Source organism: Antedon mediterranea, chromosome 9, assembly GCF_964355755.1.
Source record: "Antedon mediterranea chromosome 9, ecAntMedi1.1, whole genome shotgun sequence".
In the NCBI taxonomy this organism is placed as follows: domain Eukaryota; kingdom Metazoa; phylum Echinodermata; class Crinoidea; order Comatulida; family Antedonidae; genus Antedon; species Antedon mediterranea.
Genome location: NC_092678.1, coordinates 8,827,094 through 8,842,080, shown reverse-complemented (window position 1 = coordinate 8,842,080; position 14,987 = coordinate 8,827,094). Strand labels below are relative to the sequence as shown.

Genomic DNA, 14,987 nt, shown 5'->3' with positions numbered 1-14,987 from the left:
TTTTTCATACAACTAAAAATACGGAACTTTCGCCAATGAGATCATGTTCCGAATATGAGCACTGTTTCTATAATTTACGGTATGATTTATATATAATTTACACAGTGCTACGCAACATCATTGATTTATATATATATATATATGAGATGATGTTCCGAATATGAGCACTGTTTCTATAATTTATGGTATGATTTATATATAATTTACACAGTGCTACGCAACATCATTGATTTATATATATATATAAATCAATGATGTTGCGTAGCACTGTGTAAATTATATATAAATCATACTGTAAATTATAGAAACAGTGCTCATATTCGGAACATGATCTCATAATCGCGTCGAGCATAGCTCATTGGCGAAAGTTCCGTATTTTTTAGTTGTATGAAAAAATGTCTCTGGCTGGATTCGAACCTGCAACCTCTCGCTTACAGGGCGAGTATCATACCACTAGACCACAGAGCCATGTATGGTATTATCACAGATTTTCACCCACCAGATACATTCTCTCATACAACAAACGCCCTCACAATCAGTGGAGGCTTAACAAGTCAGAATAAATTCCAACTTTAATTCGCAACGGTTTTTTAAATAATATTGTGTAGGCCTATATGTAAATCAATGATGTTGCGTAGCACTGTGTAAATTATATATAAATCATATGATTGATGATATCGTATGATTTATATATATATATATATATATATATATATATATATATATATATATATATATATATATATATATATATATATATATATATATATATATATATATATATATATATATGTATATATATATATATATATATATGTTTAGAATTAATGTTCTTTGCCTGATTTGTTTATATATATATATATATTTAGAAAAAAAAACATTTTACACTCACTTGTCTCTATTAAGTTATAGATGAATGGTTGGAAAATCTGAATGACAATTGAATGAAATGATCTGTGCCTGTATTTTTTTCATAATTAGAATAATTTGGATGTTATTGGCCATTCGAAAAATGATGGTTTTAAAAGGAAATAAGTTGAGCTTAAAGTTACTGTATTTACACCAACGTAAGAATAGTAAAGTTTAGTGGCTAAAAATATATTGAAACTGATATCCCTTGGACCTATTTATTTTTATTTTTTATAGCTGATCTTCTCCAATTTGTATAGTATTTTCGGGATCTTGCGTGTTTGCTAACGTAGTGCTTGATTTGGGCGCATCCTCTTCATAGTTTGTATAAATATTATTATAAACAAAATTAATCTGAAAGATGCAACTACAGCCAGGTGTTAAAAAAGAAAAAGGATCAAGAATCTTGAAAAAGAACCGTCTTGTAGTTTTAACGTACGGCCTATAATAAGAAAATAATAAAAAGGGCTTAAGAATTGGAATTCTGGTCCGGATTCCCTCCAATTGAATGGAGTCTTCCGTGACCAAATATGCCTATCTATTTGTGGTTTAAACGTGAATTATAAAAAGTTAGTCCATAATGGGATCCATGGTTCGGATTGCTTTCAAAATTCAATAAAATATCTGTGGTTTAAATTTGATAAATTAGAAAAACCAAACTCAATAAAACTAAAAATGTACGCCATCAAATCCCTCTGAATATCTAGATGGATAATGGAACATGCAGTTGAAGTATTAAACAAAATCGGTTACATAGGAATTCAAATTGACGATAGCTTACCTGAAATGATCATATTCGCCAATATAAATATAAATAAAAATATTGCTTTTAAAATTAGCATTTTAATTAAAGTGGATGAAACTCTTAGTAAATCCCTTTTACATTTGTTCTATGAAAGTACAATCTAAAGCTGTACAAATTAATAATAATAATAATAATATCCTGGATTTATATAGCGCCTAATGTTGTAAAAACTCTACATGATTACCCCAGTCAATTTTTTGGATCAATTAAGCTATTTCTGTGTAGGGAACCTCGAAACCACGAAAATAGTGTGTTAAGCATGCTTCAAGAATTGTAATTAACAGTTTGATTATAAAAATGATAGAGTTGATTTTAACAAATAAAATAAATGAATGTTGTGGATAAAAGCAGAGACTGTTCTATAGCATGTAAATTATTTTAATGCAATATAGAAATGCCTTTGTGACCGACGTGGATTTTACATTTTCACAAACGTTATTCCTACATTAAGTATTGCTGGAGCAAAGGCTTGAAACAAAATACCTGTTTAATTCTAATAATTCTCTTCTAAGCATATAGTTTTACATATAACTATGCATAGAAACAAAAGTTTTTCTAATTGAAGACGACGGCGAAAATAACATTAATTAGTGTTCAAGTTGTTTATTCACTGTTAAGTACCGAATTTTAATTCAAATTATTAATGCTATTTGTACTATTATATCTTTTAGCAACCAGTGAACCAACACAAGAAACTAGTAGGCCTAAGTTAACAGGTAAAGAACTCGAAAGCCCGTATATGCAAAAAATGTGTGCATGAGATTTTGTAATTTTTCTATTTGACTACAACAATAATCAGAATAGTCCTACATCCCGATATTTCACATAAGGGGGTGACGGAAATATATGTATACAGAATAATATTTATACTAATAAAAATAGACATCTAGACTTAAAAATTGGTAAAAGATGTGTTGTATTTTAACAAGTCTGAGGGGACATGCGGAAGATGCTGTCCTATTTTAAACCATCCACTGTTTCTAAACATTAGTCAATACGACAAACAAACTGAATTATCTGTATAATAAAATTATCTGAAACAATTGTTTTTATAACATTATAATAAGAGGAATAATTAAAGTATTTTTTTGTTTATGTTAAGAGTTCCGTGTCTTGCATTAAAATCTTAATTATTTTTAATTTACCAGCAAACAGCCGGACAACAAAAGAAACTAGTAAGTTATGACTTTAATTTAACTCCACTTAAAACTGTATATATGTTCCTAACTGTTTTGGATTCAAACTATTCATACATATTGCCAAATATTTTTCCTGGCCAACATTCAAGTTTCGAAATAGCTAATAACTATCGAATAAAATATCAAAACATTCCGTTTGTTTTAACGATTTTGTTACAATAATAACGATTATTAAGTTACTGAACATAACTGTAAACAAAACAAACAAATAATGCCTGAAGGCCAGTTCAAATGAGACTTCTAAACATTGTATTTCTGTATCTGGCCCAAAGTGTATGGAACAATATTAACAATAGATTACAAATTAGTATATCTCTTCCTGCCTTCCGTTAACAAAGAAAGAAGATACTATTATTTCTCAATACAAAGAACTTAACCTTGTCTTGATTTTTAAAACAGGTTATTCATACATTTTAAACTTTAATTTCTTTAAGTGCCCTGACTGCCTTGTACTTTTTTCTTTAATTATTATTTTGTATTATGCGTATATTATTTCAGTCTGAAATAAATGTTTAAATGATTGAATGAACAAAGCGACAGGCGTCAGTTGAAGAAATTCGCTTAAAGTTGAAGTTACTGGCGGTCAGATCGTTAAAAAATATTTTCGTAAAAAAAGAAAGCTTTTAAGGGTCATATGGCGTATAAATGCCAAAAGAAAGATGACGACCCCGAATTATTTCCAATGTAAGTAGGCCAAGCCTAGCAGGCCAAGCCAGGGTATGGTGTACCGTGACCTAGACTAGAAAGGCCTACAGCACCAGGCCATAACTTACTTTAATTTGAGAGAGATTATTCAGAGGGTTAGGTTCTTAATACCCATAGCAAACAATTCATTCCCATTATTCCAAGTCTGTTGTGCCTGGCCACATGATATGGAAGTGGGTGTCATTTGAAAAAAAACCCAACAAAAACACAATGGAAATAGTAGGCCTGTATGTGTAGTACAATCAAATGTTTATAGATCATCATTACAATGACATCGTTGCAAGGGTTAAGTGCAGGCTTAAGTCCATATGCCACACCTAGATACACAAAAGGTAGTTTAAACAAAATCATCACTTACCACATTTTTAAAAAATTGTATTTCAGGTGTGGGCGATAATCAATATCTTGTTAGAATACCGAATTCAAACTTATACGTTTGCTTCAACATTGAAAGCTACCCAGGTGATGCTTATCGTTTAATTCAAGATCCGAAACAAGGTATATGTATGTCTATAAGTAAAACTAAATGTGAATTATATCCTATAATTGAGTTTATATTCAACCCAAAGTTCCTGTATCAGCTGTGCGAATAAAAAGTTGTTATTACGGAACCAAAATCTTTAAGCAACATTACCGTGTCAATAATTGGCAGTCATCTGGTGATCATATTATGAAATCAAATTCAAATCGTTAGGTTACGCGCAGGAATTAAGACAAAAATAAATAACTGCATAGATAAATGTAGAATGTTCTTGATTGAAAAGAATGAACATTTTAAATTTAAGACAATTTCCAGACTTTGACTTTTTAAAATACAGTACATACATAATCGAACATCCTTCATTGAATTAGGAAAAAATAACAGTGCGAGAGTTTCAGCTGATAGACGGCCACACTTGTGGGCGTATGACGGATATTTTGCTGCATTTTGATTATATATAATGATTCAGTTATCAATAATGTAGTGATTTTCCGTATTTTGTATAGAGATTGCGCTTGATTCCCAGTAGACTTACTGTATCTATTACAGTAGTTATAATGACTACTGTTACACTACCACTAATTACGATCAAAGGTTACAATAATAGTAAGTTAAGGTTAGGTTTGGTTTGGTTAGGTTAAGGTTGTGGTTTATTATACCAGCGTCTCAGGGATACATAATTTGCCTATGATAGAAACTTAAGGATAACGAGAACCAAATAAATATAAGCTTATCTGTTTTTATTTTATTAAATTTGTTCAGGTAATTTATAAAACAAAATTTAAAGATGATGTAGTAGATGTGCGTAAAGAATTCTGGCCATTTAGGCTATTTGTATAAGCTTAAAAATAATAGTAATACATTGGTATTTGTGTTTTCATAGGGATCAAGGTTACTGGTACACTAATTGTCGAGTCCCATTACCAAAATGCAGAGCATCGACCGTTGTTAAGAGAAATACACTTGAAGTATAGAAATAGAACGATAGTTGTAACACCGTCATATGCAAAGTTACATGAGGTTGTCATCAGGTGGCAAAACATAAATTGGCTGGGTGATCAATATTTATCGCTCATCGGGGAAAATGATCAAATTCGAGTCATGATTGGTACAGATATTACATTGGTTATAATGCGGCATAGGTATCCACGTGGGAGCTCTACAAGTGTATTACTTGGGATTATATGTGGACGTTGGAAGAGGTTTCTCCGATGACGTACATGGCCTGATTGGTAAGAATTAAAATAATTGAGCAACTGAACACATTTCCTCGACTCCAAAATGAAGATAGTAAATTTTTCAAAAAGATCATCGCATGTCCTTAACATTAGGATTTTTTCGAATATTTTTTTTTGTCAAATAGATATTTTATCATGGAACGCTTACATTCTAACTCGCCCCGCAAGCCCCACCCCTCTTATCGCTTGGTACTGCATGTACACAGCAAAATTCTGATTCTTGTTTTAAGAAAAAAAAAACTTGTTTCAAGCAAAATATTTCTTGAAACAAGTAAATTTTGACTTGTCCGTATTTCAATACTTTTTGGCTTACCAAGAATCGTAAAATTCTTAACAAGAATCACACAAATTCTTATCAAGAAAATTATTCTTACCAAGAAATAATACTTTAAGAACAATATTCTTACCAAGAATTTAATTGCTTTTTTCATTCTTGTTTTAAGCAGTATCTGCCTTAAAATAAGTAACAATTTATCGATTTTTTAAAATAGAATTCTTGTTTCAAGCAATATTTTTCTTAAAATAAGTAAGAATATTCCGATTTATATTTTTAGTTTTCTTGTTTCAAGCAATATATTTCTTAAAATAAGTAAGAATATTCCGATTTGTATTTTATAGAATTCTTGTTTCAAGCAATATATTTCTTAAAATAAGTAAGAATATTCCGATTTGTATTTTTTTGAATTCTTGTTTCAAGCAAGATATTTCTTAAAATAAGTAAGAATATTCCGATTTGTATTTTATAGAATTCTTGTTTCAAGCAATATATTTCTTAAAATAAGTAAGAATATTCCGATTTGTATTTTTTTTAATTCTTGTTTCAAGCAAGATATTTCTTAAAATAAGTAAGAATATTCCGATTTTTATTTTTTGAATTCTTGTTTCAAGCAATATTTTTCTTAAAATAAGTAAGAATATTCCGATTTGTATTTTTTGAATTCTTGTTTCAAGCAATATTTTTCTTAAAATAAGTAAGAATATTCCGATTTGTATTTTTTGAATTCTTGCTTCAAGCAATTTTTTTCTTAAAATAAGTAAGAATATTCCGATTTGTATTTTTTGAATTCTTGTTTCAAGCAAAATATTTCTTAAAATAAGTAAGAATATTCCGATTTTTATTTGTAGAATTCTTGTTTCAAGCAATATTTTTCTTAAAATAAGTAAGAATATTCCGATTTGTATTTTTTAGAATTCTTGTTTTAAGCAATATTTTTCTTAAAATAAGTAAGAATATTCCGATTTTTAATTTTAATATTCTTGTTTCAAGCAATATATTTCTTAAAATAAGTAAGAATATTCCGATTTGTATTTTTTGAATTCTTGTTTCAAGCAATATTTTTCTTAAATTAAGTAAGAATATTCCGATTTTTATTTGTAGAATTCTTGTTTCAAGCAATATTTTTCTTAAAATAAGTAAGAATATTCCGATTTGTATTTTTTGAATTCTTGTTTCAAGCAATATTTTTCTTAAAATAAGTAAGAATATTCCGATTTGTATTTTTTGAATTCTTGTTTCAAGCAATATATTTCTTTAAATAAGTAAGAATATTCCGATTTTTATTTGTAGAATTCTTGTTTCAAGCAATATTTTTCTTAAAATAAGTAAGAATATTCCGGTTTGTATTTTTTAGAATTCTTGTTTTAAGCAATATTTTTCTTAAAATAAGTAAGAATATTCCGATTTATATTTTTAGTTTTCTTGTTTCAAGCAATATATTTCTTAAAATAAGTAAGAATATTCCGATTTTTATTTGTAGAATTCTTGTTTCAAGCAAAACTTTTTTTAAAATAAGTAAACAAGAAGTCTATCAAATAAAAACCAGTAAATGTTTACTTATTTTAAGAAAAGTATTGCTTGAAACAAGAATTCTATCAAATTAAAATTCGTAAATTCTTACTTATATTGGGAAAAAAATTGCTTGAAACAAGAATTCTATAAAATATAAATCACTAAAAATTTATTTTAAGAACAATAAATGAATACTCATTTTAAGTAATATTTTACTTAAACAAATAAATTCAAGAATGTTATAAAACATAATATTAACAATACTGTTATTTTCATTAAGAACTACAATTTACATGACATTAGGTACAATAATATATACAACTTCTTTAAAACAAACTTGTTTTTATTAATAATAAAATGCCATCAAAAGAAAACTTAAAAACATTAAAATGGTAAAATACAAATTTCGTAAAATTCTTCTCCCGCACCTGGGCTTTAAACTATTAGGTGTCTTTAAATTTATTAATGTATACTAATGATGATTCAACAGCCTTTGTCAAGTGTACAGGTGTGTTTTCATCACAAATCACTAACTGTTAAAGGATAGTGAGGCCTACTTCTTTTCATTTTGGATAATCGAAATCCAGAAGGTAAAAAGTGGAGAGGAGAGTAACTAGAGCCTCATCTAATTTTGCTTTCTTTGTAGTTAGAATTGTTTGCTAAACTTTAATGTAGGCCATTTCTGTGTCCAAAAGCAATACCGGCATATTACCTGATCGGCGTGAAGACCAGGATTCTGGATCTTTATTCATGTTCCTAAAAATGAAAAGAGATTAATATAGTTTTAGTTATTACTGTATTTAAAATATGTGTAACATCATCAACTAATTGGGTACGGTGTGGTTTTAGAGTCCTATATCTGGGGCGGTAAACACAAAAACATGACGCAATATTAGAACGGTGGTAAGAATAATTTTACATTATAAGACATAAGGGTGGGTGGAATATGCATTTGAACTTTTTAATCACAAACTTTGCCCTGTTTATACCGATCCCAAAGACAGGCCTGGCTGTATCTATTATTTTTAGTTAAATTATTAGGGTCTAAATTTATTTTTAATATTACTATTTAGGCAAAACGGTGCTCAATCCTGATTGATGTTTTTATTCTGTATCAATGTTTATAATAACAATCATACAATTAAATGTAAATTTTGTTTAATTGTTTGATTTTAATAAATTATTGTAAACATAGTATATACCTCGAATTTTAAGCTAAGATAAATTTGATTTTAAAAAAACACTTTAAGATATTTTTTTTTAATGTACATAATGTTACTTGTATTTTAAATTTTTAAAAACACTAAATACCTTCAAGGTCGGCAGACTTTTTTTGATGAGTTTTTCCCAACAAATATGTTTGACAGATTTGACAACATATGGGTTATCTTTGAACCTAACCAAAAATAACAAATTGAAAACATTATATTATATAAATTTATTTAAATGAGTGGAATAATGTATGGGCATAAACTTGATATACTGTAGCTCAAATTTTTAATAATGTAGCCTACAGTTTTGTAGGTGGTCAATGTAAAAGGAAGGGGAAAGGGTGGGCTGGCCAGGAGAGCATTAATATGTCAAAAATTAATATTCATAAGTCATTTATTTAATTTTAGTTGTCAAAGGGAGGAGTGCATGACACTAGCTTGAGTCGAACCAAGCTGTTAAAAATACGTACACAATATGTACACGTATTTTCCTCACTACCATTGGTCCATTATAAAAATATTTATGAATAGATAAAAGTACAAAAACATACACTGTACTTACCAGATGGAGGACTGGTGTTTCTCTTTAAAATACCAAAATAAACTATATTATTCCCTTCTTTGGAAAAATTTGCTAAGCACTTTTTTAAAAAGCTTTCTTTTGTATTTCATTCCTCTTTGCCTAGTAATAATTAGTATCCTTCGAACTTCTTCAATTACCTAACAAATAATTTAAGATAAAAAAAGAAATTTAATATAACAATTTTAGTTATGCAGTACGTATGTTTTTTGTTTGTTTTTTTAGTATGTTTTTTTAAAAATTTAGAGTTAAAAACATTAAGTTTCAATATCGATGTGATCACTTCGGGGATTACTTAGTGTGTACAATTAATTAAATATAAAGAAGTGTTTTTAAATGTCATTATATTTCTCATTGGAATATGTGTATATAATATAATCCTTCGTAGATATTTCATGGCTACATTGCAAAATAACTGTTACATTATAATTGTATTATCTATTATTAGGCCTTCCTTATACCTAGCTGAAATAGGTCCGACAATATTTGTCCCCTCTGTCAATGTCTGAACTAAAATGCTAAGCTAAACCTATACACCTGTCCGTCAGTACAGGCATAGTAGGCTAGCCTAGACCTACTAGTTCCAGGCCTACAGTATTACTAAATAGGAAGGAGCCTAGGCTAGGCCTAGACTGCTGGTAGATTAAAATATAATTATTAGGCCTACGAACCTGTTAAAATGTTGGCCACTTCTTCATCTATTTCTCGGATCTTCAACAAAGCGTCTTCCTTCGACATTATATTAGACTAATCTTACTAGGCCTATTGAAGCATTTAATATATAAATTGCGATGAAAGGTGTCTTTTACAGTACTTACAAACTCTAGATTTTGAATGATTACTTTAAAAAACCGTTGGCCATGATCCCGCCGGGAGCTAGGTCATCGACCACACACAGTGTTGTTTTTCAACTATAACCAAAAATTTATCGCTGGCCTTTTACCCAGAATGTATAAGGTCATTATACTGCTTAACGTTAAAGCATGGAGGTATAAACCTCCATGGTGGTTAAAGCAAATCTATAAAACGTCTGGACCAACAGTAATACGACAGACAATAATAATGACACATGTTTGTTGCAGTCCGAAAAAAAGCGATAAGTTGGTGCCAGTAAACTGAAGTAGGTACAGTATTTGCTACCCTATTTGCTAAGGCATTATAATTCAATTCATGGAAATACTCCGAATTTTCGAGTAACATGTGGAATTGGTGGTTCGCTGCCCGGCAAGCTTTGGAATTTACAATTCGTTTTACAAGCATGTCATAAGACGCCATTTTAAGGACGAGTATAACAATCGGCAACCTCCTGCAGTTGACGATGGAAACATCAGTATATAAGTATGCCTGGAGAAAACGAGGATGCCAATTGAGGATGAAGTAGAACTAGGCCTAGACTAGGAGACTGACGAAGTTAATGAAGAAAAAAACTATTATAACGGGGATGATTTATCAACTGACGATAGTTAGTAGTAGTGATAATTTTAGTATTGTTATACTGTTAATGATTGTTTAATATTAATTATCTTGTTGATGCTCAGCAAGAAGGCCTACTTAGTACTAACTAGAGGATGAACAAGCAGATAATAGTATAAAAAATGCTGATTTCTTTCTACTAAAATTAAAGGAGAGAAACAAGATTCCACAGGTAAGCCATTTTGCTTTAAAATTACAACAATTATGCATTTTAAACTATTTTTTATTAGAGAAATACGTCTATTTCCTAGGCCTTGCTGGTACTGTTATTATACAGGACTATTAGCTATAGTAACTATAGGACTTGGGTACTAGGCCTAGGCCTAGGCATTATACACTCTAAGTTTATGTTGCATTTTTTTGTGACCAATTTCATTGTTACAAATAACATTTTTTTTGTTAGGCTGCATAGCTCCCCATCTAAAGCACAACTTAGTTTTTAAACATATTAAAACTTGAATATAAAAAATATTAAATCAATATTATTTTCTTTAGGTTGCAGTGCAATCGATTATTCAAAGCACAAACAGTTTGATTACCCAGATTCTTTCATCAGTTGAAACTGAAGTGCTAACTGCTCTACCGTTGTGTGAATATAAGGATGACAATCTATTTTAAGTAAAACATTTCTCAAAATAAGTATTTTTCAGAATATTAAAATAGAATTGACTTCAATTCAAGCAAAAATAGTCTTGATAGGATATAGTATGATATTGACTTCTTATCTTAAGTAAAACATTTCTCAAAATAAGTATTTTTTAAAATATTGCGAATCTCAATTTAAGCAAAAATAGTCTTGATAAGATAGTATGATATTGACTTCTTATTTTAAGTAAAACATTTCTCAAAATAAGTATTTTAAAGAATATTGCGAATCTTGATTCAAGTAAAAATAGTCTTGATAAGATAGTATGATATTGACTTCTTATTTTAAGTAAAACATTTCTCAAAATCAGAATATTGCGAATCTGAATTCAAGCAAAAATAGTCTTGATAGGGTAGTATGATATTGACTTCTTATTTTAAGTAAAACATTTTTCAAAATAATTATTTTTTAAAATATTGCGAATCTCAATTTAAGCAAAAATAGTCTTGATAAGATAGTATGATATTGACTTCTTATTTTAAGTAAAACATTTCTCGAAATAAGTATTTTTAAGAATATTGCGAATCTTGATTCAAGTAAAAATAGTCTTGATAAGATAGTATGATATTGACTTCTTATTTTAAGTAAAACATTTCTCAAAATAAGTATTTTTAAAAATATTGCGAATCTCAATTTAAGCAAAAATAGTCTTGATAAGATAGTATGATATTGACTTCTTATTTTAAGTAAAACATTTCTCAAAATAAGTATTTTTAAGAATATTGCGAAACCTAATTTAAGAAACTTTGTCTTACCTAGAAAAATATTTATTGTTTTAAGTAATTTTTAGAATTCATCAATCTTGATTTAAGAAAAATTATTCTTGATAGGGATAAATATAATATTGATTTCTTATTTTAAGTAAAATACTTTTCAAATTAAGTATTTTCAAATCTTGTTTTAAGCAAAACTATTCTTAATAAGAAGAGAATGATATTGACTTCTTATTTTAAGTAAAATATTTCTTGTAATAAGCATTTTCAAGAATATTGCGAATCTTGATTCAAGTAAAAATAATCTTGATAAGGGTAGTGTGAAATTGACTTCTTATTTTAAGTAAAATATTTCTCAAAACAAGTATTTTCAAGACTATTGCGAAACCTAATTTAAGAAACTTTGTCTTACCTAGAAAAATATTGATTGTTTTAAGTAATTTTTATAATTCATCAATCTTGATTTAAGAAAAATTATTCTTGATAGGGATAAATATAATATAGATTTCTTATTTTAAGTAAAATACTTTTCAAATTAAGTATTTTCAAATCTTGTTTTAAGCAAAACTATTCTTAATAAGAAGAGAATGATATTGACTTCTTATTTTAAGTAAAATATTTCTTGTAATAAGCATTTTCAAGAATATTGCAAAACTTAATTTAAGAAAATGTGTCTTTTCTAGAAAATTATTTCTTGTTTTAAGTAATTTTAAATCTTGACAAGAAAAAAAATACTTATTTTAAGAATTTTTTCTTAAAACAAGATTTTTTTTTCTTGCTTAGAATTTCAAATTTTGCTGTGTATTGATGAATTCATAGGTTATTTATAGTAATGTATAGGTCCAATGCTTATACAAAGCAAATAATATTAATCAATGGATTAATGATGTGATACACCACATGGTGAGAAAGCTGCTAACATTTAAAGGAAACATTTAAAACAAAGTATATTAAAACAATAAATTTTTTTCACAAAATGTATCAGTCTGTAGAATTAAACTACAGTAATATTGCAATTATTATTGTAGTGAATATAAAACAAATCTCCCACCAGATACACTAGAATTGATTGATGAATACAATTTGAAAAAAAGCCCAACAAAATCAAGAAAATGAACTTAAGATATTTGAATCACACGACTTCAACAGTACGAATCTGAATATTTACAAGTAGACTGCTTTTAATTAACCATGTTTGTTATTTGTTATCTATATTATTGTAGGACAATTTTATAACAGAAATCGCCGTATACGTCTCAATAATGTACACTTCGATAAACCTGCTATAAAGGGCACACAATATGTGAATTCTCGTCAAGTTCCGGTGACACTGGAATATGCTGACGAACCTGGGCCTGGTACAAAACAAACTCGTCAGTGCTGGTTTGCAGACAACAACGGAATGGGGCTAATAGACGGCTGGCACGGAGACTAGCTGGATAAGTAGATTGAAAGATGTTATGACTTAATCTAATCAATACGATAAATGATTATACGAAAAAATTAACAATTACAAAAATATATTTCTTAGTTAAAAAGAAATGATTTAATGTTAGATAGATTGATATGTAGAGGCTTGTCAATGTTGTTAATATCTTGAAAGTCAAGTATAAAACACAGCTAAACATGTATTATCTTTCCATATATATTACTGTAACCAATTTTATTTTATTTTACTTTAAACAAAACACGCGCACAATCTTCCTAAATCTGAATTTGTGTTTCCAAATGCTTAGTTGCACGCTTAGCTGTGTCACTAGCAGTTAATGGTTGATGTGAATGAATCCACTAGATTTAACGTGACGTCATTGCATGAGGCAGTACTAAGGACAATCATCCCAACACATACCTTATCGTTTCAAACAGGAACAATACATCAATAAAAATTACCAAATGGATTAAATTTGCATTTCTAATTTTTTTAACTGCCTTATTTCATAATTTTTATATATAACCTTTTACAGAATATGACGTTTTAGATATTGTTGCTTCCATGATTATAAGGCTGTAGAAAATGCATTGACAGGATAGGAAGTACCAAATAAATATCACACAATGGATAAATTTATTTAGGTACTGAGTGAAAGACAAACAACTGAATACGCATCCACAAGCAATAATGAAAAGAAAAATAGGCCTAATATAAATCTGGGATTCTTTTTGTATTTAAAATACTAGAGGGTGAGCTCACTTCGCTCGCTCCCCCTCTAGGAAGTGTAGACGATGGTTCTCGGAATGATAATGACTCGGTCGGGTAAAAAGGTTTTAGGACATTCTGGCATGGACGTTTTCGGTCGGCTATCATTGAAATGCTTGATATTCGTAAAATTTAACCTACTCACTAACATGTTTCACAGTGTCTTAAATGATTAATAGCGTTTTACGTATAGTGTTTATTGTTTGGTAGAGCCCCTTATAGTGTGGATGTGGGGAGGCGGAGATTAATTTGAGGGAGGTGCTTATTTAGTTTTAATAATAATGGTACATTTACAAATAAAATCGTCTAATAGATAAGAAAAGTGGTAAAAGACCTGGCATCCTAAAAGTCCTGGCAGCTAACTCAACAAATTTTGGTTCGGAATTGTTTTGATCTATACTTTAAGCTCTGTATACACTATGAAACCAGTTTGACAAAAAAGTGCGATGTACCCAAATATGGTAGTGCTATGCCCAAATATGGTAGTGATATGACATCATCATGTCCATATATGGGCACATCACATTTTTTTCATTTCATTTCATTTCATTTATTTCGTCTCACATAATTATAACAAAAAAAATAACAAACAATAGAGAGAGACAGGATTCCCAAAAGTGAACTAAATCAAACTATCAAGTGGGTCTCCAGCAAAACAAAATCAATCAACAATAAAATACAAAATTACAAAAACAACGTGAAGATTAAAAAAGTACAAAATATCTATACAAAAGTTACCCAAGACATTATCATTATTATTATTATTGTTATTATTATTACTGTTATAATTATCACAGATATCAAATGAAGTTTCAATTTTTCGCGGATTAATGGCCGATAGTTGTAAAAGAATAAAAGGAAATATTTAGCGTAAAATAACATTTTAATTTATTAGTAAATAAGCCTAAGTTAATCGGGAGCGTATTTCTAAGATCCTGAGGCAACCTATCCCATGAGCGTTGAAACTGCTTAAATGTAGACAATTTAGAATTGTCAGTCCTACCAAACTTGTGAACAAGTAGATCATTGTCACGCCTGAGG

At 28.9% G+C, this 14,987-nt stretch overlaps 2 long non-coding RNA genes across 2 annotated transcripts; one reads left to right on the top strand and one right to left on the bottom strand.

Annotated features, from left to right (window-relative positions):
* Positions 1-3,927: 3,927 nt before the first annotated feature.
* Positions 3,928-13,226, top strand: LOC140059456 (uncharacterized). Its single transcript, XR_011847191.1, has 3 exons — positions 3,928-4,116; positions 4,983-5,331; positions 12,973-13,226. It is a non-coding gene; the product is annotated as an uncharacterized lncRNA (long non-coding RNA).
* On the bottom strand, positions 7,326-9,787 carry LOC140059221 (uncharacterized). Its single transcript, XR_011847148.1, has 4 exons — positions 9,589-9,787; positions 8,900-9,057; positions 8,438-8,522; positions 7,326-7,882 (listed from the first exon to the last, which is right to left on the bottom strand). It is a non-coding gene; the product is annotated as an uncharacterized lncRNA (long non-coding RNA).
* Positions 13,227-14,987: the final 1,761 nt, after the last annotated feature.